At 42.9% G+C, this 26,227-nt stretch overlaps 1 protein-coding gene across 50 annotated transcripts in view; it reads left to right on the top strand.

The window, feature by feature from the left end:
* MSI2 (musashi RNA binding protein 2) overlaps positions 1-26,227 on the top strand; it is a 451,089-nt gene that overhangs the window by 317,428 nt on the left and 107,434 nt on the right. The window lies entirely within an intron of this gene.

Below are 26,227 nucleotides of genomic sequence, written 5' to 3'. Positions count from 1 at the left end.
TGCCTGTTTAAATTAATAAGAGTGGACACAATCCGCTGAAATCTTCCCCTTCGTATGACTCTTGGAAATGAATGGGCGCCATCTTCTGTTCAATACATCTTTTAGTAGGAGAACTTCCCAATGGACTGTGCCTTTAGGAATAATTTTCTCCCCTAATTACTGTGTTTGACAGAGAGGTTATTGGCTGCCGTGTACTGATAACCTTGAATCTACTGAGACTCGTTATGCATCGCTATTATGCATAATATTTCTAATTCTCATTTTTGTACAAGTTGGGCTTTTAGGATCCCAAACTGTTCTCTGAGGTGCTATTTGGCTCTCACATGCTACTGCCAGGCCTATTTTGGGAGTGAAGAGCTGCAGTTGAGGAAGGTCTCCTCTGGCAGCCCGTTGATGGCGTTCCCATAGACAAGGAGCCAATTTTGAAATAAGTGGATCCCACAGACAAGCTGTTGTCATTTTCCCCTGCTTTTGTTTCATTTTTAAAACGTTGCTATCAACCAGTTGGAATATGGGCTGTGAGTATCGCAGGGAGTAATCTAATTAGTATGAAGTCAATTCACTCGCTCCTTTTGTGTCTCGTGATTAAATAAGTGGGAAAATGGCTTGAAAATTAGGTGCTAGAACGACCCAATTACATTTCTGTAGCTTTTTGTATTCAATTTCATAAACAATTTTGCTCTTCACTGGTTAATCAGTGAATGTCTTTTTTCAGTTTGAAAAGCACTTTTGAAATTATAATGCAATTAAATTGTGTGTGGATGTTCTGGCATAGTGAATGTGAAAGCTCTGGGCCTGGCAGGCCGCCATATTGTACCTTGACAGTTATGAGTTCCCAAGCTTGGCAGCTTGTGTGTGTCATCCATAATATTGGCCATGCTGGACTACTGTGTAAAGTACAGCTGCTTTGACCAGTTGTCATCCAAGAATGCCATATTCAGTCCCCTGTCTCTACATGCCACTTTTCTTGTGACCATGCATGCGTTGCACTAACATGGCTTCCAACACTTGTTGGATGAAAAACAGGTACACTTGTTTCACGATCCATGAACCTCTCGGACAAGTCCCAAACAGGAAAAAAACCCATACAGGTGTACATGCTTGCATTCACCTAAAGACTGTTTTGCACATTGTGCACAGCCAACCCCAGTTTACCACTGTCTATACATTCAACAGCAAGTTGCAGTTCTCCAACAGGTCCACCTGAATGTGCCAGATCTGTGCACTATTATTTTGTAGGCATACACCTAAGATGTGTTAAATGTTTACCTGTGCATGAAGCAACCCAGTCAAGTAACTAATGACACGACTGTGTTAAGGGAACTGCAGTTTATTGTAATGCGGAAACAAGTAAGCCACTTTCATAAGTACCAGCATCTTGCACACCTTCTTAAACTACCGTATTTTTTGCACCATAACACTCACTTTTTTCCTCCTAGAAAGTAAGGGGAAATGTCTGTGCGTGTTATGGAGTGAATGCCTACGGATGGTGGGGGGAACTGCTGCAGTCGTGAGCAGAGGATCCATGGTTCCCCTTCCTTCCCTCCTCCGTGGCTCGCTTTGAAACAGCAAAGCGGGAGAAGAGCCGCTGAGTGGGGAGGAGAGAGGGACAGAGAGCCTGTTTGCTTTAAAGGAGCAAAGCGGGAGAGGAGAGGAGCCGCTTACACGGGTCACCCCAAATTCACCAGCAGATCACATAGCATGTTCATGGCTACAGCTTGCACGAAAAAAATCACGCACCCACTGTTGCCTGGGGCCGCAGTGGTGCAAAAACGTGGTTACAAAGCATGGATCCACATGGATCCTCAGGATTTTTGCATTGGGCTATCCCAAACTCACCGTCAGATCACATGTCTGTGGCCACAGCATGAACCACAAAAATCATACATCCACTGTTTCGTTTAGAATACTTTTTTTCTTGTTTTCCTCCTCTAAAAACTATGTGCGTGTTATGGTTGGGTGCGTGTTATAGAGTGAAAAATACGGTATCTTCAAAATGTGTGTATTCTTCTTGAAAGTACTTTTTCCTCCTACCAACTGCAGCTCTTTCCCTTGTATAAGCCTAGCTCCTCAAAGACTTTAAAATTCAAAATAAAGACACTAGCAAAGATATCATGCCAGGTGGCAAAGCTGGGTATGGGTACACTGGAAAAGATACTTCTGTATTAGGTATGCTTTGGGTGCACATGGGAAACTGGAGCAAATAATTAGAAATTAAGCTCCCCTTTTTGCAGAATGAATACCTTTGTGAGCATCTTATCTACATATTTTAAACAATAAGGTCATCATTGTGCGCAGGACTTCGCAACACCAGCATTGCCCAGCAATAGTATCCCAAAATGCCAAAGCCACTCTATGGGTAGATTTGCACATATGGTTTGTTTGGGCAAATTTTGCCTGGATTCTGGCCATGCCACCTGATGCCAGTCTAGCCCGTTAGCTGGCCAAGATTCTAATGCTTTCCTTCTTTCTTTCTTTCTTTCTTTCTTTCTTTCTTTCTTTCTTTCTTTCTTTCTTTCTTGTCTTTAGCTCCTTTAGAATCAGCGTCATCAGGCAGAATGTGTGGATAGTATTGTGCCCAATCATAAACGAGCCTGTGAGGGAAGTTACAGCTAGGATCTAGGATTGGCATCTAAGTAAAGGAGCAATATCCATTGATATAGGGTGGTTCTCAGCTTATAGTTCAATTGCCAGAAAAGCTCTATCTTTCAAAGCTTAGGTTATTTCATCCCCTGGGATGGAAGTGAGAGCTGCCCAATGGAAAAATCCAGGATTTTAGCATTCTTGTGGCTGGGCAGCAAAAATAATCGCTGATGCACTTTCTTACCGAGGTCTCATTTCAAAAGAGAAACATTTTTTTCTTTTAACGAATACATTTTAAAGTACTATGCTAATGCAGCCCATTATCCACAGTTGTAAGTGGCGGCTGGGGGGGGGGCAGGTTCGTGGCAATGGCTCTGTGTGTGTGTGTTGAAGAGGAGTAGAGGCTTATGACTGTCTTGTAATGTAATCCACTGTTAATATTGCTGGACAGGATGGGACGACTGGAGACAGTTTAGATTTCCCTTCAGCAGCATCCAGTCTACTTACATTTCTCTCTGCAACCCTCTCCCAGCAAAAACAAAGCACTTAGAAGCCTTGTGCTCCATTGACTCGTGTGCAGACAAGTTGCATTTTTAAAAGCTTAAGAACGAAATAGATACGTTTCATACAAAATAAGAGTAAAATTTACCTAATTAGCAGAGAGAGAGAAAGAGAGAGCAGAATGCAATTTAGGCTGAATCAAGGTAGAGAACTTGAACATGGCAGCATGTCTGCCATCCCCCCACATTCCCTGAATATGCCCAGCCTGTCTTTTTGGCTGTTGCTTGGTTTCTGCTCAGTTCCTTTCTGCGCACGGGGTACAGGTAACTCGCCAGTGACCTGTTTGGCTGGAGTGCCACAGTGTGGGGGTTCTCTGTAGAGTTTTGTTTTATATGTTTTGGTTCGCACCATACTTAGTGAGCTGATTTAAAGTGTTAATTAATCTAAGGGTTAAAATATATAAATGAGTATATTCTGTCTCTGTCTTGCTCTCTCTCTTTGCAACTCGTGTTTTCAGTGGAGCTATCTGTACCTTGTGTTTTGGAAAGGGATTATTGTGAGGTGGGGAGAGCTGAATCTTAATATTTCTCTACTGCTTAGCAAAAAAACTCTGCTTTACGGCATGTCAGATATATAAAATTATATCCTTGCAAATGCACAGTATAGTCCGCTAACACACAGTTATGATTGTCACTTCTGCAGTTTGATAGTTCATTACTCACAATTTGTGATCATACGTAAGCTATGCCCACTGCAAGTGATGCTTCTTTTCTAGGTCACCATCTTATTACTGTCTTTCAGCATGAAAATCTATTCAGATTTTGCTGGCCATAAAGCCATCTGACCAAGCATACATCCCGTGTGTCTCAGCAGGCTTTATACAAAGGACAGTCATGCACATTGTGGACCTGGTCTACATGGTCTTCCTCCATTGCTGTGTTGCTGTATCTCCCAAATTCCACTGCAGCACCCATCGGTTGGAGATGAAGAGCATAAAAACCTTTCTGCAAGTTGCAAGATTTCATATCTTAAAGACAGTAAGGTCGACTAGATGACCGATTAATAAAAATGAGAGATCTTAGCTACGTAGCTATTTGCCATGTTGTCATGCCACCTGGTATGCAGCAGCAGCAGTCTGACCTTCAGAGTTGCCTTGCCTTGTAGTAAACATTTGCTTAGTAAAAATTCTTCAGTGAAGCTACTGGAAAGGTTTAATGGGACTTTGATCTGCATGATCAAAGCCTATGCAGCAGAGAACCCCAATGACTGGGATCGCACTACAGCTGTCTAAAGACCAAGGCCGGCCCAATACATTTTGAGGCCTGAGGTGAACTACAACTGGAATCTCTTTCCTCACCAGGGAGGAAATGATGAGTGAAGATCTACAACAGGAACAAGGGTTGGTGGTGGGAAAATAAAGATCTAAATTGGGATCTGCTGCCTCTTTGCATCCTGCTGCTTGAGGCAGTCATCTCACCTTTCCTCATGGGTATTCTGGCCCTGGCTCAAGATCTAATGAGTTTGTATTAACCAGGAATCACAGGTTTCTCGCTCTCTCGCTCTGTGTGTGTGTGTGTATGTGTGTGTGTGTGTGTGTGTTAGAGAGAGAGAGAGAGAGAGAGAGAGAGAGAGAGCGAACCTTGAAATGAAGCACAGGCAGTTTTTGCAATAAAATTATATGACTATTAGTCAGTCTAACAACATCATTATTTCAAGAAACGAGATTTAAATGAATTGTTCCCAAGATGGTAAATGTGTTCTGGATTGGTAGTGTTTAAGAAAGGAAGCGTTAGAAATGCAGACATTGAAATAAAAATTATATTTAAATAATAGTTTCTGATAAAATAGTATTTAATTAAGTTTTTTAAATACATTTTCTTGCTTTTTTAAAAATTGTCAGCTTATTGTGGAAATGGGATAGAATTGACTTATGTGAAATTAACATGAACTGGAAATACACTGATGTATTCATCCCTATTAAACACAGACCATACTCTAAAGTCTTTCCTCCTGCTGCTATCCAGAAACCACACAGGCAACCAAGACCATGTGCCTGTCGGACTGCAGCTCTTGTCAAAGAGTTAATAAATTTAATTTGTGCTTTGAATGATTCACAGTACAATCATATACATGTGTACTCGGTGGTAAGCCTAATTGAAATCAATGTGGATGAGTCTCAAATAAGTGAGTTATGATCCAGGGGTTGAAGCAGTTCCTGCATCTGGAAAAGCCTTTTTAATTTGGGGAAGGGGGAAGGCAAGGAACAGTGGGCAGGGGAGAGATGTATAAAATTATGCACAGTGTGGAGGAAGTGAATAGACACAAGGTTTTTCTTTCCTCTCTCTTAATACTAGATTTAGGTCAGTCAACAGTAGGTACTTATTCCTGTAGTATATAGCTAAACTATGAACTCCACTGCCATAAGATGAAGTGATGGGCACCAAACTGGTTGGCTTTAAGAGCAGACCAGTCATGACAGCTATATTACCTCCAGCCCCAGAGCCAATATGCACTGGGTACCAGTTGCTGGGGAATATGAGCATGAGGGTGCTGTTACACTCAGGTCCTTCTGGCAGGCTTCCCTTAGGCATCTGGATGGCCACTGTGAGAATAGGGTGCTGGCCTTTGATCTAAATCAGCAGCCGGACTCTTATAGAACTGTATCTCATGAATCATCTTCATGGTGGAATAGCTGTGCCCGGCCATTCCTGCGGCAGCTGGCAAGTTTTTTCTCCCCTCCAAGCTTTTGTGAATTGCAGTCATTTACATCGGGAACAAAAGTGTAAAAGCGCCATCATTAAAGGTGAAGAAAGTGGTTATAGAAATAATGACTTGCTTGGCAGCTTTTAACAAGTCAGCTAATAGAATTGGGTGCCCTTGGCTTAGGACTCTAACCTTCTTTAAGTGATCATTACCGGACTAATAAAGACCCCTGGAACAGGCCGTTACAACTTAATTGAGACATAGAGTCCTGTTGGGCGTGTGCTGTGCCTCCATCTTTCAAGAGGCAGGATCTGTCGCCAATTGGTACCTTACGAGAAATGGGGAGCAGCTTTAATAAGCAATTGGCACATCTGCTCCATCTTGTGCCAGATTAGCTCATGGTGGCTGTACATGTCACTTTGCCTTTAGCTCTTGGCTGCTTGTTGGTTGTGTTTTGATCTGAGGCAAAGCTGTGATCTGTCAGGGCAGGGGGTTGATGGAAGGGGAAGGGGGTGCCATTTTCTAGCTTGTTGCATTAATATGTCTCTCTGACACATACATTTTTGGCAATTGATTCAACAAAGAAAAGGACAAGACTCCTGGGAGGGTGGTCTTGACCTAGAGACTTCTTGCCTTAGCACTTAAGTATGAGTTCATTTTGAGTGGGACTATATTACGACCTCAGCATATGCAAGACCAACACATTCATATCTCATTCCCTTCTCTGGTGGCGCTTCCTTGAATTTGCACCAAGAGAGACACTTTAAGTGGCTGCTCTATAATTGTTGAACACCCTTCCTTCCCATCTTCCATAAGACTTGCTTTTTTTTTCTTTTGCACTTTGGTTTGTGGGGCAGGGGTCCCAAGACAAAGATTTATGTACTGGGTTTTTGTTATACCTTAAAATGAGAGGTGGAAACTTTAATTATTAAGCCAGCGTCTTCTGTTTAGTTACTTTCCTGTGCTCTTTTTGACTGAGCTCTGCAGCTTCACTTTCTGTCTAAGATGGAAATTTGTAACAACCCATCAGATGGGAAATATGCTGAATTGCATTATATTGATTGCTTTCTCTATTAGGTACCTCAAAGAAGAGCCTAACTCATGATTGATAGATGTTGTGAGTGAACCTAAAAGTATGTGGTTTGTCCCTTCATTTCACAGTTTGGTTCCAGCAGAAATTTGGCTTCAAAATCTGATCTGGGATTTTTTTTTAAAAAAGGAAAGAAAAGAAAAATATTTCCAGGTGGGCTCTAAATCTAAGGCAGTATTCCGCCCCCCCCCATTGCCCACTTCCTTTCTCTTTCTTTGGCATGCCAGTTTTCTAGGTAAAGAAAATAAGTTTAATATTCCCTGGCTCCCAGTACATTTCTTGAGTGCAATTCAAAGTGCTGGTTCTGACCTTGAAAGCCCTTAAAGGACTGCCTACTCCCATATGAACCTTCCTCTGAGATCATCCACAGAGGACCTTCTCTGTGTGTCACCTGCCTTCAAGTGTGTCAAGAGGGTGTTTACTGGAGAGGGCCTTGTCTGTAGGGGCAACCAAACCGTGGAACTCTCCTTCCAATGGAGATGGGCAATTAAATGAATAAATAATCTCCCACGTGCAGCCTGAAGCAGACACAGCCCTGAGATTGACTACACCAGTGAATACTAGGCCTAAGCATAAACCCACCTTAGGGTGCTCCGGATTGATACTCCTTTCATGTGATGGTTCTGAGGCATTTGGAGCTGGCGTTATGAAAGCAATGGGAGATTGAGGAGATATGGGTTCATAAGGAAAAGGGCCCCTTGCTGGTTATTGCTGAGGATCAACCAGTGGGTCACAGCTCTGATATTTAACTTGGATACATTCTCCATCACTTGCAACCAGAATGCTTCTCCCTTGGTGGCGGCAGGCCTCTGTAATAGAACACATGCCAGTTAGTTTGCTGTGTAAACATTAGCTGCTTACCACCCTCGAAGCATAATATGTCCACCAACCTAACAGTTACCTCACCCAGTCCACACTTTACCAGCTTCTTTGCAGCAATATCATAGGGGGCTTTGTCAAAGGCCTTACTTGAAATCAGGATACACTACATCCACAGCATTCTCCTGATTCACCATCAAGGATCCCCTTTCTTCACGAATCCATCTCTCCTCAATTTCCCATTGCTTTCATAACTCCAGCTCCAGCTGCCTCAGAACCATCACATGAAAGGAATACCAATCCAGGAACTCTGTCAAAAAGAAAGAAATTGTAGAGTTCTACACTCAGTCCCCCATCCAATTTGAAACCATACCAAACCCTTAGCTTTGCAAATGTGGTCGCAGTTTTATTGCTGCACCACTAGGTTGTAGTAGAATAATAGAATCTTAGAGTTGGAAGGGATCCTAAGGCTCACTTAGTCCAACCCCTGCAATTCAGGAATCAACTAAAGTATCCATGACAGATGTCCATGCAATCTCTGTTTAAAAAACTTGCAAGGAAGAAGAGTCCACCACCTCTTGTGGCAGCCTGTTCCGCTGCTGAACAGCTCTTACTGTCAGAAAGTCCCCCCCCAAATGTTTCATCGGAATCTCCTTTCTTGCAACTTGAAAGCATTGGTTCAAGTCCTACCCTCCAGAACACGAGAAAACCAGGTACAGTGGAACCTCGGTTTTCAAACATCTTGGAAGTCAAACATTTTGGTTTTCGAACGCCGAAAACCTGGAAGTAACTGCTTCAGTTTTCAAACACTTTTCGGAAGTTGAACATGCCACGCAGCTTCCAGAAGTAAATGCTTTGGTATTCGAACATTTCGGAAGTTGAATGGTCTTCCAGAACAGATTACATTTGAAAACCAAGGTACCACTGAAGTTACCTGGGTCTTCTCCCCCCACCCCCTTTGAAGATGGGGACAACATTTGCCCACCTCCAGTCTATTTTGCTCCTCAGGAATTGTTTAAAAGCTTTTTCACACCAGCACTAGGATCCAGGGAAAAGTTGCCTCCATTTCGTATATCTCTTCCGCCTTCTACGGCTTTGAACATATGCCCCCTCCATTTATTTTTATTATTTTGTCTGGTTGGGGAAAATGAGCATTTCCACCCCTTTTATCTGAGAGATGTTCTGGGTTAAGACCCTGAGTTATGCTGAGCCACGAGCATTAAAAGCATGCCAGATCAAGCGCAAGCATTTCTGACGGAGTAGTTTGGGCTCCCCCCCCTTCCTTTAGACGCTTTCCCCTCTAAATGTAACATAATCTAATAGGCTTACAGTTGTTCTGCGCAAATCTCTGTAGCAAATGAAAAAGCTTAAGAGAAGCATGAAATGGCCTTGATTGTTCTAAGAGGGACACTTTAAAGCCCTGGGATAAAGTGTAAATCATCCATCCTTTGGTTACAGAAAGTCTCGGTTCAGGGTTTATTTTTTCCACTGAAAAGAAGAAAATAGCTTCTTAGGTCTCTCCCTTGCATTGCGGCTGAAAGAGTAATGCGTTTCATTTCTCTCAAAGTGTCACTCGGGATGTTAATATGCCAAAAAGGTATATGGATAGGTAGGCTGGGACTTGTTTTGAACAGCAGAACCTGCTGCTGCTTATGGGGCTTGTTGTTTATCCAAGAAAACTAACCCTGTGGCCCAGGTGGAGCCTCTGCAAGGCACTTACGAGTTGCTGACATTCTCTGGTGGGTCTTCTGTGCCTTCAACAGTTGTGTGCCAAGTAAAAAAAAAAAAAATCTAGCCATGTTCAGGTTTTCCCAGCACTGAAATATATTCATTGGGAAAGATTCATCTGTCGATTTGATGTCTCATACAAAACTGCTAAAGGCAAAGGTGTCCAGTCAGAAAACATGTGCTGCAAGTCCCTCACGTTTACAAAGGCTGCATTTGTACTAACACTAAGCCATGGTTTGTTTTAAGCATGGTTTGTTTGATTAGATGAGTAAAATAATTCCAGTTTGCTTTGCCTAATATTGGTTTTATTTTCTAATTAGTAGACATTTATGGGGGAGCACTGAGGCAAACTAGAGTTAATCCAGAATACTATGTTTGGATGAGAAACCAGTTAACAGAAGCAAAGGTTAACGTTCATAAGTCAACCTTAACCAAAATTTCATTTTCTGGTTTGTTGGCCACAAATTAACCATATTTACTTGAGTTGGTAGGTTCAGATGCACAAACAAACCATAGTTAAGCTAAAGAAACCATGGCTTAGTGTTATTTGGGAAGTGAGACAGAGAAGGCTCCCTTCCTGCAGTCTAGGCACAACCAATTGCCATTTGGCTTTTCCATTCCCAGAACTATCTCCTGCAATTCAGTTAATGCAATTCAATTGCTAATGAAAGCCCTTGTGCCCACAAGAGGTTCTCACACCAAAGAAATAAAAGAAAGATTGGTTTATTACATGAAATTAAAGTGACAGAACAGATAGTTGCTTCAGGCAGCAAAATTACAATTTAAGCAGGCAGCAAATCCTACAGTACATATACACCTTGATCTAAAGACTGAAAGAACCTCTTAACTATTCTCAAAAGCTTACAGAAAGTGTGCATGACAATTTTGCCACAGAACCCATGCTAATAGTGATGCAAAAAAAGGGGGGGAGGTATATGTGTCCTGAAGCAAAGCATGGTGTGCCAGGCAGGTCTCTGCGAGCGTAGGGTGAAAAGGGGCTTTCTTGAAGCTTTGAAAGCCAGCCAGCCATTGAAAATGTTGGGATTAGGTACAGATTTGAGTCGGTACATTTTAATGGAGAAGGGAGGGGACCTTGAGATAAGCAATTCTTATAAACTGAATGAATATAATTCTGGTGACCAATGACTAAACTGCTGCTTCTTGTTTGTTTCCTGTCTTAAAGTTATCTTACTATTTGTCTGTGCGGCAACCATTCTTTAACAGGAGTTGTTCAATAGATTTTGCTGGTAACTATATTGCGTGTGTACTGATCTTTACACAAAGTATTAGGAGCTCAGGGTGTTTCCTCTGTGCCTTCCAGGACACGTTAGAGGTAAGACTCAAGTTCATAATGGGGATCTCTTTTCATAGTAAGCTATGCCAAACTTTACTCATGCCATGATCTACAGTAATAAACCATAGAAAAAATTCAGATTGGCACACTTCTGTTCACAGTTGGTGCCTCAGTTGTACTTATTTTTTTCTCCCTTCCTTTATTCCCTTTTGCATTGCAATCCTAAACATATCTACTCAGAAGTAAGCCCTATCCAATTCACTGGCATTTACTCCAAGATAAGTGGGGTTAGGATTGCAGCCTTAAACACTATTATAAAATATGAGTTGCCTTATTTTGGCAGAAAGTCGGTATATAAGCATAGTAAATAAATGTTCTCTGCTCTTCCTTAATTGTTACAAGGTTGACAAGGCTGATGTTAGACATTTACTGGGTGACCCTGGGATGGACAAAAGCCTTCTGCTGCTACTGCCCAAACTTTGGCTATATTACAGTCTTTCTTCTTCCTCACTTTCTGGACTGGTCATTTTGGAGTGTTCTTTAGAGTCTGAGGAAGAAACTGTCACTTCCTTGGATTGGGAGCTTTTGCAGACAACGTAGGCCTGTTTCTTTGTAATCTCTCTTTTATATCATTGTGTGGATAATCTCACGTTTTCAGTTTCTGAATATGGTTTGTGCTTCCCAGTTTCCACCTTTTAATTGGTGGTGGTTTAGTTTAAAATTGGGAGAAGGTCCGATGAGCAGTTGGACCAGAGCCCTCACAGCCTTCTCTTGCATCAAGGAGATATTCTGGGATGGAAAAGGTGTGTTTCTGTGGAGCCTCAGCTGCCCTTCACTTTGAATTGCTATCTTTAAGCCATTCACTTAGAACTCTGTATATTGCTGTTTTACCTCTACTGGGCCCATTTTGAACATCTTAATAGCTCAGTGTGCTAGTCAGGAGGTCATGCGCCAATGAGATTAAAGCATGGATTGGATGGTGCCCTACCCTTTGTTTTCAATATTAGGTTTCAGAAGCCAGGTTACGATAGCCGAAAGTCATTAGAAATGTGTTTGTGAGTAGCCCTCTGATAAGCCCTTCTTTTCAACCAAAGAACATTTCCCATTTAGACTGAAAGTGAAGTGTCATCTACTTGCAGTATTGTTAATCTGTTATTAAGTCACTAAAAAAAAACCACCCTAGCCTGGGTGCTTCATTGCCTCTTTGCTTAGCCGTGAATAGAATTATGCATCATGAATAAAAAGTGCTGTCAACATACATCGCTTTCAAAACACTCAAGCATATGGTATGTGATTATCTGTATTGTCAAATGCAATGAAGTGAGTTTGGCTATAATAAAAAAATGTAATATTTCAGAAATTTGGTAATAAACTGTGGAGAATTGACAGCAGCTTTCTCAGGGCGGGCATGACTTTGCCCCCTCCCTCCCCCCCTCCCATCCTGCCCTTTCCCCACTCTCCCTCCCCCACCCCTTTTTGGGAACATAAATAGGAGATATGCAGTCTCAGCTCCAGTTTGGTCAAAGGGCTAACGCAGGTGGGTCCAACATATGGCCCTCAAGACCTTTTTGTGCGGCCCCCAGCAACATTTGACACCGCCTCCGCACGGTCCTTGCACTGTCTTCCCAAAGGAGTAAGCAAGGCAGTGGGCTTTGGGAAGGATGCGTGAGGCTCTGACAGGGTCCTAGAGTCCTCCAGCTTTCTTCCCAAAGCCTAGTTAACGCTTTCTCAGCTCAGGAAGGAGGTGGGAGGACTCTAGTATAAGGTTACCAGACCTCCCATTTCCCAGGATTTACAAACCAGTCCCCTGACAAAATCCATTAAAGTTGAAAAGTGTCCCAGGATTCATTGAAAAAAATCTGGTAACCTTATTCTAGTACCCTGCCAGAGCTTCATGCCTCCTTACCAAAGCTTGGCACCTCACTTAGCTGGCTTTTTAAAAAGGCAGCCCAAGAGCACTGTGTGTGGGTGGGTGGGTGGGTGGTGGTGTGTGTGAAATTATGGCCTTGCTCTCTCTCCCAACTGCACAACAAGGTTCCACGTCAAAGTACTCTTGCAGCCCACTGGGTATGAAAAATTGGACCGCCCTGGGCTAAAGGGGGGGAAATGTCCCTGCTCCATTTTGAACCTCTTAATTAAATATGATGCTTCGAGACATCAGCCAAGGACTATAAGTTTAGATGGAGCTTGGTGTTAAATACAAGGGTGTAGTTTTTGAAAGTGCTTGCATGGCATTTTATTTCGTGTAGTTCTCCATTAGAAATACATATTTTGCCAAAGGGCAAAATAGAGTCCATAGCCCAAGCTTTCTGCAGCAATGGGCTGTGAAGTCAAGTTTCCCTGGCGGGATTGTTTGTGGTACAGGCTAATATTGATTGGTCCCGTATGCCAAAGCATCATAGTGTTTCTTTAGACAGAAAGGATTGGCATCTCAAGATTTTGGAAAAGTAGACTGCTGTTATCTCAGTATGGCAATGTTCTACAACAAAAATCAGAAGGAAGCAGAAACTCATCTCCATTTCATGCTTTGCAAGAATTAGAGCTTGAGCCCTAGCAGGGTGTGATTGTTTAGCTCGGATCATGCTTGCTGCCGTGTTCCTCCTGCTCTGTGTGCGCTTTCCACAACCACCCCCCTCCTCCCTCACACCTTTGAATGAGCTCTCTTGCAAAAGCCATCCAGGAGAGGGGAAGAGAATTGGAACAAAAAGAATTGGAGCAAAAGCCAGAGAATATTGTTGCCCTTTTATCCAGCTGTGTGACTGACCTCAGCTCTCTGCTTTCCTGCTGTGTTTGTATTGAAATGCTAGCACCTTTTTCTGAAGTTCTCTGCCGATTTCAGTTTTTGAGAGCTTACTCTTGTGGCCGGGGCTGTGCATTTGCACATCTTAGTGGCAGTCATACCTGTGTCTGTCAAGAGAAACAGGAGCAATGTGTTTCTCCTCCCCTTCCCTTCAGACACCCTTGTGCACTCACCAAAAAGCACCTGCGAGCTAATCTTTTCCCTTGACAAGTGTCATTCACAGACTCACTGTTCAAGAGCTTTAGAATTAAATGAGGTTGGGATTTTCTAGCTTTAGCCACAGGTATGCTTTTCTACCCCCCTCCCCTTCAGCTGAGAACAACCAGGGGTGAGATTTAATTCACATTGGGAATACACCTTTCAGATACAATCTTTGGTGTTCTAGGACCATGGTCCTATGCTTGGGGTATACATGTGCTTCCAGGCCCCACTATATACCTGGCATGGCTGGCTCCAGAGTTGAGAGGTCACTGGAAAAGTGTTCTCCAGTTTCACTAACCCCCCCCCCCAAAGTGCAACTGAGCCTCCTGTTAAAAAAAACTTACACTGTATTTAACTGGTGGGGGGGTACATTGAACAGCTTTTGGCCACCATGTTTTTTTGCAGGGTAGTGATTCCTCCTCCACCCCAGGCAATGGCTCAGAACAATTATTTCCAGGGCACCGGAAAGTAAACCAAGATGATGACTGGAAGCTGAGAAGCATCAGAGCAGTGGAAAACAAGAATCGAAAGATGTGTAATTTTGTTAAAAGGCGGTCCTAGCCAGTCTTCAGCTGCTCTTTAAGGTGCTAAGTGGCCAACATTTGCTTGATGTTTACCTTGATGTCCAGTATCCGGTTCAAACTGTGTTATTTGTTATTTTACTCTTACATATCATAACGAATCAATGAACACAGCTGAGGTTACTAGTCCTTAAGATCCTGCTCAGCTGAAATTGTGACTTTTCCATTAAAAATGGGTTGTCTGCTGGGGCTTTACAAACGCAAATCACCTCATGTGATAAAAGGACGTGCAATATCCTGTCCCCACCGCTGTCCAAAACCTCTTTCTGCAGTTTTGAGCTGGATAATGAAGAAATATTACTCCCCTGTTGTCATGCCCTTTCATATGATTTCTTGCCAGGTGATCTTTTGCAGGTCTGTATTTACTTTGTCTGTCCCGTTGCCTGCACTTAAGTTAGTTCAGCTTGCGCAGGAAAGAAATGCTGTCTTTCTGCTGCCCCATTATTCATGCACCTGCTTTCTTGTTTACACCGCTAGCTTTGGCAGCTGGCTGCTGTAAACTGTAATAAAATGCCTTTAAAAAAATGAAGAAATGTGACCAGACAAGCTGGGCATAATAATATTAAAGCCAGCGTCAATTAATTTTTTCCTCTCCTTGATAAACGAGCCCCTGTTCCATCCATTAATAACGAGGGAAGCAACAAGAAAAGTTGACACTCTTTTAATTTATTTTCTCAACTTGCCTGGTCATATTCTTCCCCATTGCAAAGCTTACTAGTGCTGCTGGGAATTGCAAGTGGCTTTCGCACAGTCGATGCATAGATTGGTGTGAATCAATATGGCTCTGCTTTATTCACACATTCCCCCGTAATCAGGAGGGGAAACCTTACTTAGTAAGCTATCTAGCAGCTGAAGGTGTCAAGCTGCCTTATAATAATAATAAAAGTAGTAAGAGATCCTGCATGTTGCATTGTTATTGGGGAGGAGAAATTGGGAGTTGTCTGTGCTTTTCTTTACCTGCTGCTTAGATGCAGAAAAAATTAAGATGATAATGATGTTGGCAAGAAGGTTGTCAGAGCAAGCAGTTTGGAATTTCAACAAAGCTTTTACAGTAGGAAGTTTCATCTGGTTTGAGAAAGAGCCCAATTTGCAGCTCCATCTGGGTCAAGGTCCAGTTCAGTGTTGGCCACACTTTCTGCAACCCCTGTGCATGTCAGAGGATTCGAGGAACTTTTCTAGGGCAGGGCATGGGAACCACTGGTCAGTCCTGCTAAGAGTATAAGAAGAGCCTGCTGGATCAAGCCACTAGGCCAGGGGTGCCCAGACTTTTTTCAAAAAGGGCCACATTTGATGAAGTGAACATGTGTGAGGGCTGACCAAAGTTGCTGAGCTCTTTTTAGGATTTTACCCCAATAAATAAACTGCCACAAGGCCAGATAGAAACAGCCGGGGGGGGGCGCATTAGGCCCCCAGGATGGACTTTGGACAAGCCTGCACTAGGCAATCTACTCAGCTTCCTGTTATTGCAGTGGCTAGCCAAATGCCTATGGGAAGCATACAACCAGGGCCTGAGTTAAATTTTTGCTGTTGTAATTGTTGCTCTGCAGTGCTTGGCCCTCTCACACAGTCTCAGGTAGTCAAATCTCTGCATTGGAGAAGAGGGGCATCTTGTCTGAGGTGTATGTGCGCATGGCTGTGCTCCCGTGTGAACGTTAACCCATCATGCAATACACAGCCTGCCAGCTGCTGAGGTATTGAAATAATATTTACCTGGCTGCCAGAGCGGCTTACAAAAATCAGTAGTAAGACAGTCCCTCCCCTCAGGCTTACACTCTAAAAGACACAGCACACACAAGGAAAATAAGAATGGGAAGGAAGGAGGGGAAAAAGCAAGCCCAGGCACCAGTTCTTAAAGTTACAGTTCTTATAAAGAGGGCAGTTGTGCTTTTTGGAGTGAAATTTTAGCTCTTCATAATTGTAGAACTAGTAGAGTAATTTGGAATAAATTGTAAAAAAAAAAGTTCTCTGTGTGGATTTCTATCTGCATCCAGTGAGAGATGGTGCAGGGTGGCGGAATACGTGTTAAGATATGAGCATCAGCAACAAGATTAGAATAAGACAGCACCAGACTTGTGCTTCTGGTCTCCATTGGGGACAAAAATCATCCTGCAACCCTGGCTCCGCAGCAGTCGAGGCACTGCATGAATCAGCAGAGAGAGTGTGCTCTTGGGAGGTCTTGCTGCTGCTTAATTAGCTGGGCTGCCTAGGAATGATGCTAAGGGACTTGTGCACCAGTCTCAGCAGCAATTTCACCTCCAGGGCTAAATTATTCAGTTTGTTATGGTTTCGTTGCTCAGCACAGTGCACACCACTTTTCCAGTACACACCAACCAAAAACGAACTGTCTACAGTCTGTGAGAAGGACCTCCCATGTCCCCACACTATGTTCTCACATACTTCATTGCAACTGGTAGCCATCAGAGAACTATGGAGGGGCTACTTAATGCTTCTGGAGATAATCTATTCCCAACACTCTCAGAGTAAGAAGTTGGCATCCGCAAGGGGCTTGCACAAGCATTCCTTACCTACTTTGAATTTCCTCCCCCCCCCCCCCGCTTTTTGAAGTATTAAAATATTTAGACTAGTTTTTAGAAAATTGATTAAATGGGATTTTGCATTTGAACTGAGTAAAGGGACAAGGCGACAATGCCCTTTGTTTTAGCTTTGGAAGCTCTTGCAATAACGGAAACTATTAAGATAACTGGGGTTTAGATAAAAAGAAATAATGTAAATAAAATTGTATGCAGATGATATAGTGTTAACTGTTATAAAACCTCTCAGATCTCTGAAAGAGTGAGAATATTATTGAAATATATGGATCATTAGCTGGATATAAATTAAACAGAGATAAAACTGAAATATTAAGTATCAATAATAAAACCAAAAACAGATAAGAGAGATGTTTAGCTACAGCTAGAGGACAAAACCGATTAGGTATCTTAGAAGAAAAATAACAAATAAGATAGATGAATGAATATTTCATTAAATAAACAATGGAAGAAATTCAATTTATCCTTTTGAGGGCAGATTTTCTGCAGTAAAAATGATATTACTACTAATATATGTTACACACACACACACACACACACACACACGTTTCAAATCAATTTCTTTCCATTACAATATCTACTCAGCAAATTATCAAATGGCAGTAATGTTTGTTAGAACTCTTAAGAAACCCTGGAATTACATCTATTATTTTATAGGATCATTCTTCTGGAAAAACAGTGGGGCATTCTAGAGAAGAGCATCTGGCAGCAGCAGGGGACTGAGAGGAGCACCACTGAGCACCAACCTCCTGCTATTGAAATTTGCCCCTGCTCCCTGAAAAAGCTGAAATCCCATCCCTACCCCACTCGGTTCACAGCAGGCAAATAGGGTCATGCATCCCTGATTAAGTAGGCTACTCTGTAGTTGAAAGCCTGGAAGCTGAGGATACACACATACACACACACACACACACGTGAAGTGTGGCCTTGGGGCTCTCCCCAGGCGACATGCTCTCTTCGCACGCAGCAGCCCTCACTGGTCCTATTCCTCACTTTCCCTGAGTGGTTTCACTGTCTCAATTGTTCTTGCTCTGTGATAATGCTTCTTGCTTGCCTGGATGGGATGGAGAGGGGCGTGTTTGTGTTTTCAGAAACCCCTGGCTTTTCATGGTGTAGGAATGTAGCCTACTTTAGGCATCTCCTGTGCACTTCTGCCTCTAGCCACACCCTCCACTAAAATGGGCAACCAGAATATTGCTCATGGTGGAATGCTACCCTCAGGGTGAAAAGGGCACCCCTGCTTGAATGTTTCGGAGCTCTGGGAAACAAGCTGTCAATGTTTTTTAACGTATTTATGCAAGTAGATTCATCCACACCACTAGAGGGCATACTGGTTCCTGCAGTACCTTCTGTAGTTTACCACCTTATGTTGAACGATAATTGTGCAGTGAATTATTACCAAATTTGTTTGCTATGCTGATGTTGTATCTGTTACAGTTTGCTATTTTATTACCACTGATAGGTTGTGTTTGCTGTAAATTGCCTTGAGCACACTTTTATTATGGGAAAGGTGATATATAAATGCATTTGTTAGATTGATTGTTTGTAGAGGACCAGGTTAGTTAAACAGTACGTTTTGGGATAAGTGGCTCATGTTGTTTTGTGCTTACACAAATAATACCTGGGAACTTTTCACCATCAGTTGAAAGCTATTCAGGGCAGTTAGTGGGAGCACTGGTGCTGTGATTAGGGTATTTTAACACCTTAGCATATGCATTACCATAGAACAGGTGTAATGGAATGGAATTGTTAACTTTGCACCACTTTCCAGATTTGACTCATCCTTTTCCTCATGCTGCTAATAATACTTTAACGAGAATTTAAAGCAGCCGTTGCCAACCTGTTGTTCTCCAGATGTTCTGGACTACAACTCCCATGAGCCCCCAGCCAGCTTGGCTAGGAGTTGTAGTCCAAAACATCAGAGGGCACCCGGTTGCTGAAGACTGATTTAAATACATAGTAAAGTATTAAAATATTTAAATGCTTTTTAAAAATATTTTAAGATGCTGTTTCTATTTTTACTATTTTAAAGCATTGGTGGCCTTATAGTGGATTTTCCATGCCACGTCTTGCTTGGCCTTATGCTGCTGCTATGTGTGTGTGTCCGCTCTCACACAGCTGAATAGACGTCCATACTGCGTGTGGTTCAATTACCAGTGTGTAGACGAATAAATCCTGCCAGGTTCAAACCACTCACTGCAGTGTTTCATGGCGGTAGTATCATCCGAGCCATATTTCTGCTAACCTAATACGAGGCCTCTCCAGCAGCCAATGCAAGTATGAAATATAGCTATATTTGAGAGGGGTGGGGAAAGCCCACCAAAACTCAGCATGCAGAGGCATAATTTTCCCAAGCAATTGGTGCTTGGCGCCTTTGGCATTCCTTGTTAACTTTATTTATGGCTTCTACCAATTTCTTTAATTGTTTTAATCATGTGTGGTTTCAGTCATCTGCCCTCAACAGTATATCTCTTATTGGCAAGCCTCTCTAACTGCTTGGTGCCGTCAAGGTGGCTGGAAGGGTGGGAGGTGCGGTGGCTAACAGTGGAGCAGGGTTGGAAGTCTTGCTGTGGGATCAGCAATATAGACTCAGCAGCAGCTTTTCCAGACATTTGCAAAACCTTTCCAGAGAAAACTGAAGTTGACATTTCAGATGGGTGCTTATATGTTGATGGATCCCACCATACATGTATGATCTCCAGTATGTGAGTGTTGATTTCCAGAAAAAAGTGCTGTTTTTATGGTCAAACATGAAAAGGATGCATGATCAGGAAGGAATCCTTTCAGCTGTGCTGGAAAGCAGCAAACTTTTTATAGTTGGGGTGCCAGCTCTGGCCCTGACACCTCTCTAGTTTTGGTGGCAGCCGCAAAAAGAGAAAATAAAAGATAAACAACCAACTCCATGTCCTGATCCAAATCTCTTCCATCCAAATCATCAAATTGATTGTTTCATGAGTGGGGAAGGGAGCATAATCTCCCCCCAATCAACTGACCAAATGGCCGTCATTTCTGGTGGTAGTATTATTTTACCAGTTGGGGGGTGAGGATGGCTGTTTAAGCGAGTCAGTGAATAAATTAAAACGTGATGGTCACAGTTCTGGGGCCAAAATGTGGGCATCTCATAGAGTAATCCTGTGCATGCTTAATCAGAAGTGAATCTCGTTGTGTACGATGACCTTATTATTTCTATGTGCAGAGATTTGCAGGCTCTGTGAACGAAGCAGTCTCGCAAGGCTTCACTGAATTGGGATACTACACTGGAGTATAAACCCAGAGATGTCAAAAGAGATGACTCTGGAGTGAGTGCTTTGAGGACTTAAGTTCCCACTCTTGGACCCAAGTTCATCCTCCTTTAAAAGGGTGACTCTGAAGGTTGCCATGCACTTGATCTGATAATGAGGCCGATGCCGAATTCCTTTGGATCATAAAGCAATATAAACAGCTAAAATAGTGCAGAGTACATCAGTCAATTTCCTGGATGATTCACTGAGTTTCAGTGTCCCTCAGGGGCTATTGACTTGCCTCTGAATGAGATGACTTTTTATATATTTCCAGAATTGTTTTTGCTTGTATTTGCTCCCCCCCCCCTTCGTTTTTTTTAAAACCTCCAGTCCATGTATTTCTGCCTGTGTCTCTCCTTCAGTGATTTCGCTTGGCTCAGATCACCACATTTTAGGAGCTTTTTTGTCTTTGCTTCCACCCTCATTATCCTCCCTCCCCACCCCCACATTTCCTTTTATTTTTTCCTCAAAAAAGATTATTCAAATGTATATGCAGTTTTTCTTCATTTGAATAAAGAGGGAGGGGAGCCACCCTGTTTGACTCTGTTAACCGCTTATCTCTTAAATAGAGCTTGTTAGCTTCCAATAATAGCTTCATTCAGGAGGATGCAGTATAATTTCATTTTAAAAATGCACACTCCTTGACAACCAGATTCCTATTTATGTCACCATTTTAAACAGCCTCTTTTGTTTTGTGTTAATCTTTCTCATACACTTTCGGTGGAATGGGTTTTTCTGTTGTTGACTCTTTGTACCACTCATAAGAAACAATTGTCTGTTTAATCCAGAAAGATTTCTAAGACTTGAAGTAATTTAAAAATGAGTGTGTATTCATTACCTTGACTAATGGGGCATGAAGAAAGGGAAATACGTTTTTTGGGTGTGTGGTATTTTTTGGCATACATTGTGCTTGTGTTTCTTAGATTCTGGACAGATGCCTTCCCCCCCTAGTTAAGCGCGTCCTGGGTTATGATGTTTCCTTTCAGATTAAGTTAACTGTGTAGAGATTCTGGACTTTAGGGGGAAATTATTCAGTTGGGTTGCATTTTAAATTCCGAGAGATGTGGAGACCTTGAATCAGCCAATTCTTTGTGGAAATTTTAATAAAGCTTCATTTCAGGTTAAATGTTATTGATAGTTAGATTGCCAGAAAGCTCTCCTGCACAGGGCACATATATGGGCCTTGCCTGCAGGGGAGACAAGCCAAAGGAATGGGATTATGAAAGAGCAAAGACTCAAAAAGAAAATCTTCTCCTTATGTGTCTGTTTTGCAAGTTGGACCTATGAACATAAAAAGATCGTGCCAAAAGCCCCTCTAGGGGCCCCTTCTCTGCCCCCCACCCCTCCAGCTCTTCCTCTCCTTGGTGTCTGTCCAATGCCAGTGTCCCTTGTGAACTCCGATGGATTTTATCCTGTGGTCAGCACAGAACAGGGAAGCCTCCGCAGACATGGGCAGCTAGCAAGGAGAGACTGAGGGCTTGTCTGCACTTGCCTTTCCTCTGCACTTTCTGGACACGATCCAAGCTTTGGAGCTCTGTGCCTGAGCACCCTTCCCCCCCCCCCCCACACACACATAGGGCTTTCCTTGCAGAGGCCCACTCTTTGGCAATCTGGGGTGAACCTGAAATGCTGTTTGCTCCAATTTAGCCTGGGTGGGGGGGCGTTTCCACAGGGAGAGCTCTGTGGGGAAGGGGAGTAGGTCATACACAGTGCTTTGGGGCATGGACCTGTGCCTGGAGGAAGTGGGGTGGTGGGTGGGAGTGGGATGGGTAAGCCCTGGGACAGCTACCTCAAACTTAGACTTTGAATGCTGTTCTGAGTATATGTGAGGAGAATGGAGAAATGGTTTTGTCAACTGTAATGTGGACTAGTCCTGTATGATGGATGTGTATGTGTATTTTAATGAACTGAAGAGGCTGATCAGAGTGAAAGCTTATTCATTGGGGGGGGGCAGAATGGTGTTTGTGTGTGTGTGAATGTAATAGTGTTTAGCTTATTTTTGTTGCTGTTTTGTCAATATTGTTTTATAGATGATAAATGCTTTATTGATGATTTGTTAATTATATAATGGGACTTGCGCTGTAATTCTGATGTTTAGCCTTAGTTGCTGGTATGCTAATAGTGTTTAACAGATGGTTTAATAGATTGATGTTTCATTAATTATATGATTTACGCTGTACTTGTGATGTTTTATTATGTCATTGTTATTTATGGTGTGTAAACCGCTTTGGGATTCATGGGAATGGAAAGTGGCATGGAAATTCAGTCAGCCGGATGCTGTGCATTATCAGTCGGTGCTCCATGCTTTAGGTTTGGATGGGGAACCTGTGGTCTTCCAGATGTTGATGGATGACACCCACCATGTAGTGGCCAGTTCATACATCTGGCATGATGGAACCTCCATTCCGAGAGGCAATACACCATGGACTGCCAGATGTTAGCAGTAAACTATGACCAACATTTTCTGCTGCTCAGCTTCCTAAAGGCACCTGGTTAACGACTGTTGTGAAGACAATACTGGACCTTTCCCCCGAACTACCAAGGCAATTTCTTTTGTTCACATCTTGCCAAGTTGCTACTGTACATACAGCCTTTCAGGTGCAGACTGTCCATGCTAAGCTTTGGATCTGTATTGTGTGGGTGTTTGAAACACCACATCTTTGTCCATCTATTTTTTTAATGGATCGATTTGCTTTTTAATTATTTTTTACGCTTCTCCATTTAGAAGTACAGCAAGCTTGCTCTGTGCTCTTGAGGGGGAGAGACTGTGTCTTCCATTTACCTAAAGGGCTCCCACAAATAGAAACAGAAAGAGATCACTGTGTAGTCTTTAAGACTGTTGTGTTGCATTTTAGAAATAGACCCAGATTGTTCAGGACTATGGCTGGGTAGCTGAGAGCGGCTCACATGCTGTGTAACCTATAATAAGCTACATTTTAGGAGCAGCATTTAGAAGTTGCTGTCTCACATGTGCTGCCTTTGCTCAGAACCAGTTCGGTCTATTAGCCAGGTGCACAGGTTCAGAAGTGTGACCAATGTGTTCTCCTCAATCTCTGCACCTCACATAGTATGCAAAGCAGGATCAAGTTTCTATATGTTTACTGACCACAGACCCAATGTTCTAGCCCCTGAGCCTGGTAAATACTCTCCTTGCCTTTGCCTTTTGAAAGTGCCCATTTAAATTTATTTCAATGTGAATTGTCCGACTTGTCCTCTCCAGGGAAGCTAAATCTGTGTTGACGAATAGGCACCTTTTTTCTCTAGTGCCCATGTACAGTATGTCCATGATTGCACACCAGACACACACATTGCCAGCTATTTTACATACAGTAGCTTCCAGTGTATATTTTGAAATGTTGACAACCTAGTGAGGTATATAGAACAGTGGTTTGTTCTAAAGTGTGCAAAGGAGAGAGGACGGCAGAGTCTAAGGAATGAGCTGTGCTGCATTCATGATCACCTGCATCCTGGAGGGAGAACCTCTGGCCCTCCAGATGTTGTTGAACTCCCATCAGTTCCAACCAGCTTGGCCACTGGTCAGGGATGATGGAAGTTGTAGTCCAGCAACATCTGGAAGGCACAGATTTCCCATCTTGAACCAAAACCATGAAGCATTAACACTGATAACCTGCAGAATGCAGAAGGTCCGGAATGCAAAACAATCACATAATTAAAGAGCAGACTGTGTTCTTTTTGAGTCGTGGCTCTTTCACAAGTCCATAAGTAAACACCTTTACACGAGATCAAGTTCAGTTTCCCCCCTCTTGTCAAACCAGGCAACCAGATGTGCTTGAAATGAAGCTGATCTTTAAAAAGCTGAAAATGATTGTTTACAACTTTTGTTGTTGATGATGCTTGTTTTCCCTGAATAGAGTGAGATCTGTACCTGTCTGTACCTGTCTGTACTAATGTCTTCTTCAAAGAAGGTGTTTTTTCAGGTCTGAGAAAATAGGCCAGGCAACACAGATGTTTTGTTTTGGTTCATTTTAAAGAGAAGTCTGAAACTGAAAATCTGTGTCACAGGGATCTTTGAAAGTGGTTCAGTGGTTCCCATTGTATGTCAGCCTGAAACTGGATTCCTGAGGTGGACACTCAATTTACCATTGGCTGTTGTTTTTCCCCTCCCTAACCCTTCCGAATGTCAGTAGTACAGAACACATTGTTTCCTGAGTGCTACTGAAGTGGTCAAAGGCCACTGTACAGATGAGCAGCTTTGTCTGCAGTGAGGGTTTATGGGTTGTTAGGGAGGCCCCTCCATTTGAGTAGACTATTGCAGATGCTTGTCAGATAGTGCTGGGCATTGAAATCATGCAGATAGGTCTGAGAATAGGGGAGGGAGCTGGTATTACAATTGCTGCTGTTTGTGAGTGATTTTTACATATGTAGAAACATTGCTATGATTTTCTCTTATTCTCCTAAGAGGAAGAAGCATTGGTGGGTGTGGGGGTTTGGGTGTGTATTCCCCATAGGTGGGAGGACACAGTGGACAAACCCTGGTTATTAACCCCTGAGCTTCCTAATAGTGAGTCAGGAGAAATAAGATGATGGATTTGTAAATAGGAAATGGATTTATTGCAAATCAGTCTGCTAAAATACCAGCCCAGTTTTGTTTTATTCTATTATTTTTAGTTAGAGACATAACTTTTATAGCAATTTGTAGACCATCAGTGGCTGAAAGGAAAACCACAACTGGCTCCCTTCCCGTTTACAAAAGTGTTGCTGGAGGAAGAGCCTTGCTGTCAGGTGACCTGATACAGGTGACTAAGTTACAGAAAAGTCTTGAATCTCTTTAATCAGAAATAAGTTCCAGTCATTTCAGTGGGCTTCATTCCCAAGCGAGTATGCTTAGAATTGCAACATTAGCTTACAGCCCTTGTCCCAGATGTCCTTGCAATATCCTCCTAATGCAGATCATGAATGTTTGTATTTTATTTTACCAGTTGAGAATTCAGGGAGAGAAGCCCCAAGTTCCTCACTGATTAGTTGCTGGAGACCCAACAATGGGAGAGGACTCTTGCCTTCATGCCCTGTTTGTGGGCTTCCCAGAAGAATCTAGTCAGTCCCTATGGAATGTGAGTCTGGGTGATCCTATAGCAGAGTTAAGCGTTCAGACTTGGAACTCCGAACCCAAAGTCTTCTTTTCTACCTTCTGTATGTCACTGACTGTTTTAGGTTCCTTCTCGTGATTTGGGGGCAATTGGCTGCAGACGGTGTCAGCTTCCTTAGAGCTGGCAAGGTCTTACAGTCTTCCCGCATAAACATGACTGCCAAGTTTTACAAACTGCAAAGCGACAGTTTGTCAATTCTATACATTTACATACCTTCATTCCAAATCCCACACACGGGTTCAGCATATGTGATCTGTTTACTTTGCCACCTGCAGCTGGCTTGTGTGCGTAGCGTGAATTATGTGGATCGTATCGCCATAGCCGGAGTTTTATTTCCCAAGCCTGTGGTTGCTGCCTGGAGCAAAAGCCTTCTGTGTCTGTTGTTGTGTGTTGAATTTCTATCCTCTTAGAAGCTGCCAAGTCTCTTGTGTCACTATTTTGGGAATCGGGTTCTGTTCTATAGGTTCACTCAGGGAGCTGTCACTTTATTTTAATGGGTTTCTATATTTATTCGTCCATTGAGCGGATGCCAGAAACGTGACGGTGGATTCCTCTCCGCCCCCCCCCCCTTGCCACCCGCTCCCCCGAAGAGATATGTGTGGGAATCATTATGTGGTGCTGGAGCATGCTGCCAAAAATCTTCAGCTTGGTTTTGCCTGGGATGGTGAAGACCTGACAGGGTAAACACAGCGTATAGCTGACAGGCAGACAGCAGGCATCAAACGACCTTAAACTGGCCTGAATCAGAAGCTGCGTTTGAAGTGGCAGTGCAGAACAGATGAGTGATCAGATGAGAGGCCTGCAACTTTCATAGTTCCTTCAAGGCCTTGGGATATCCTGATGAGGTATTAGAGGAAGTAATTCAGGAAGAAAAGAGACAAATAACCACCTCTGGATCTTGGCTGACCCGTAGGGCTGAACTGCCGCAATGAGCGGAAAGGACAGCCTGGGACCTGCAGAGATCCAAGGAGCGCTTATTATACTGCCTG

The sequence above is a fragment of the Podarcis filfolensis genome (genome assembly GCF_964270895.1).
Source record: "Podarcis filfolensis genome assembly, chromosome: 15".
In the NCBI taxonomy this organism is placed as follows: domain Eukaryota; kingdom Metazoa; phylum Chordata; class Lepidosauria; order Squamata; family Lacertidae; genus Podarcis; species Podarcis filfolensis.
The sequence above is the reverse complement of the archived record's forward strand: the minus strand, read 5'-3'. Positions and strand labels throughout refer to the sequence as shown.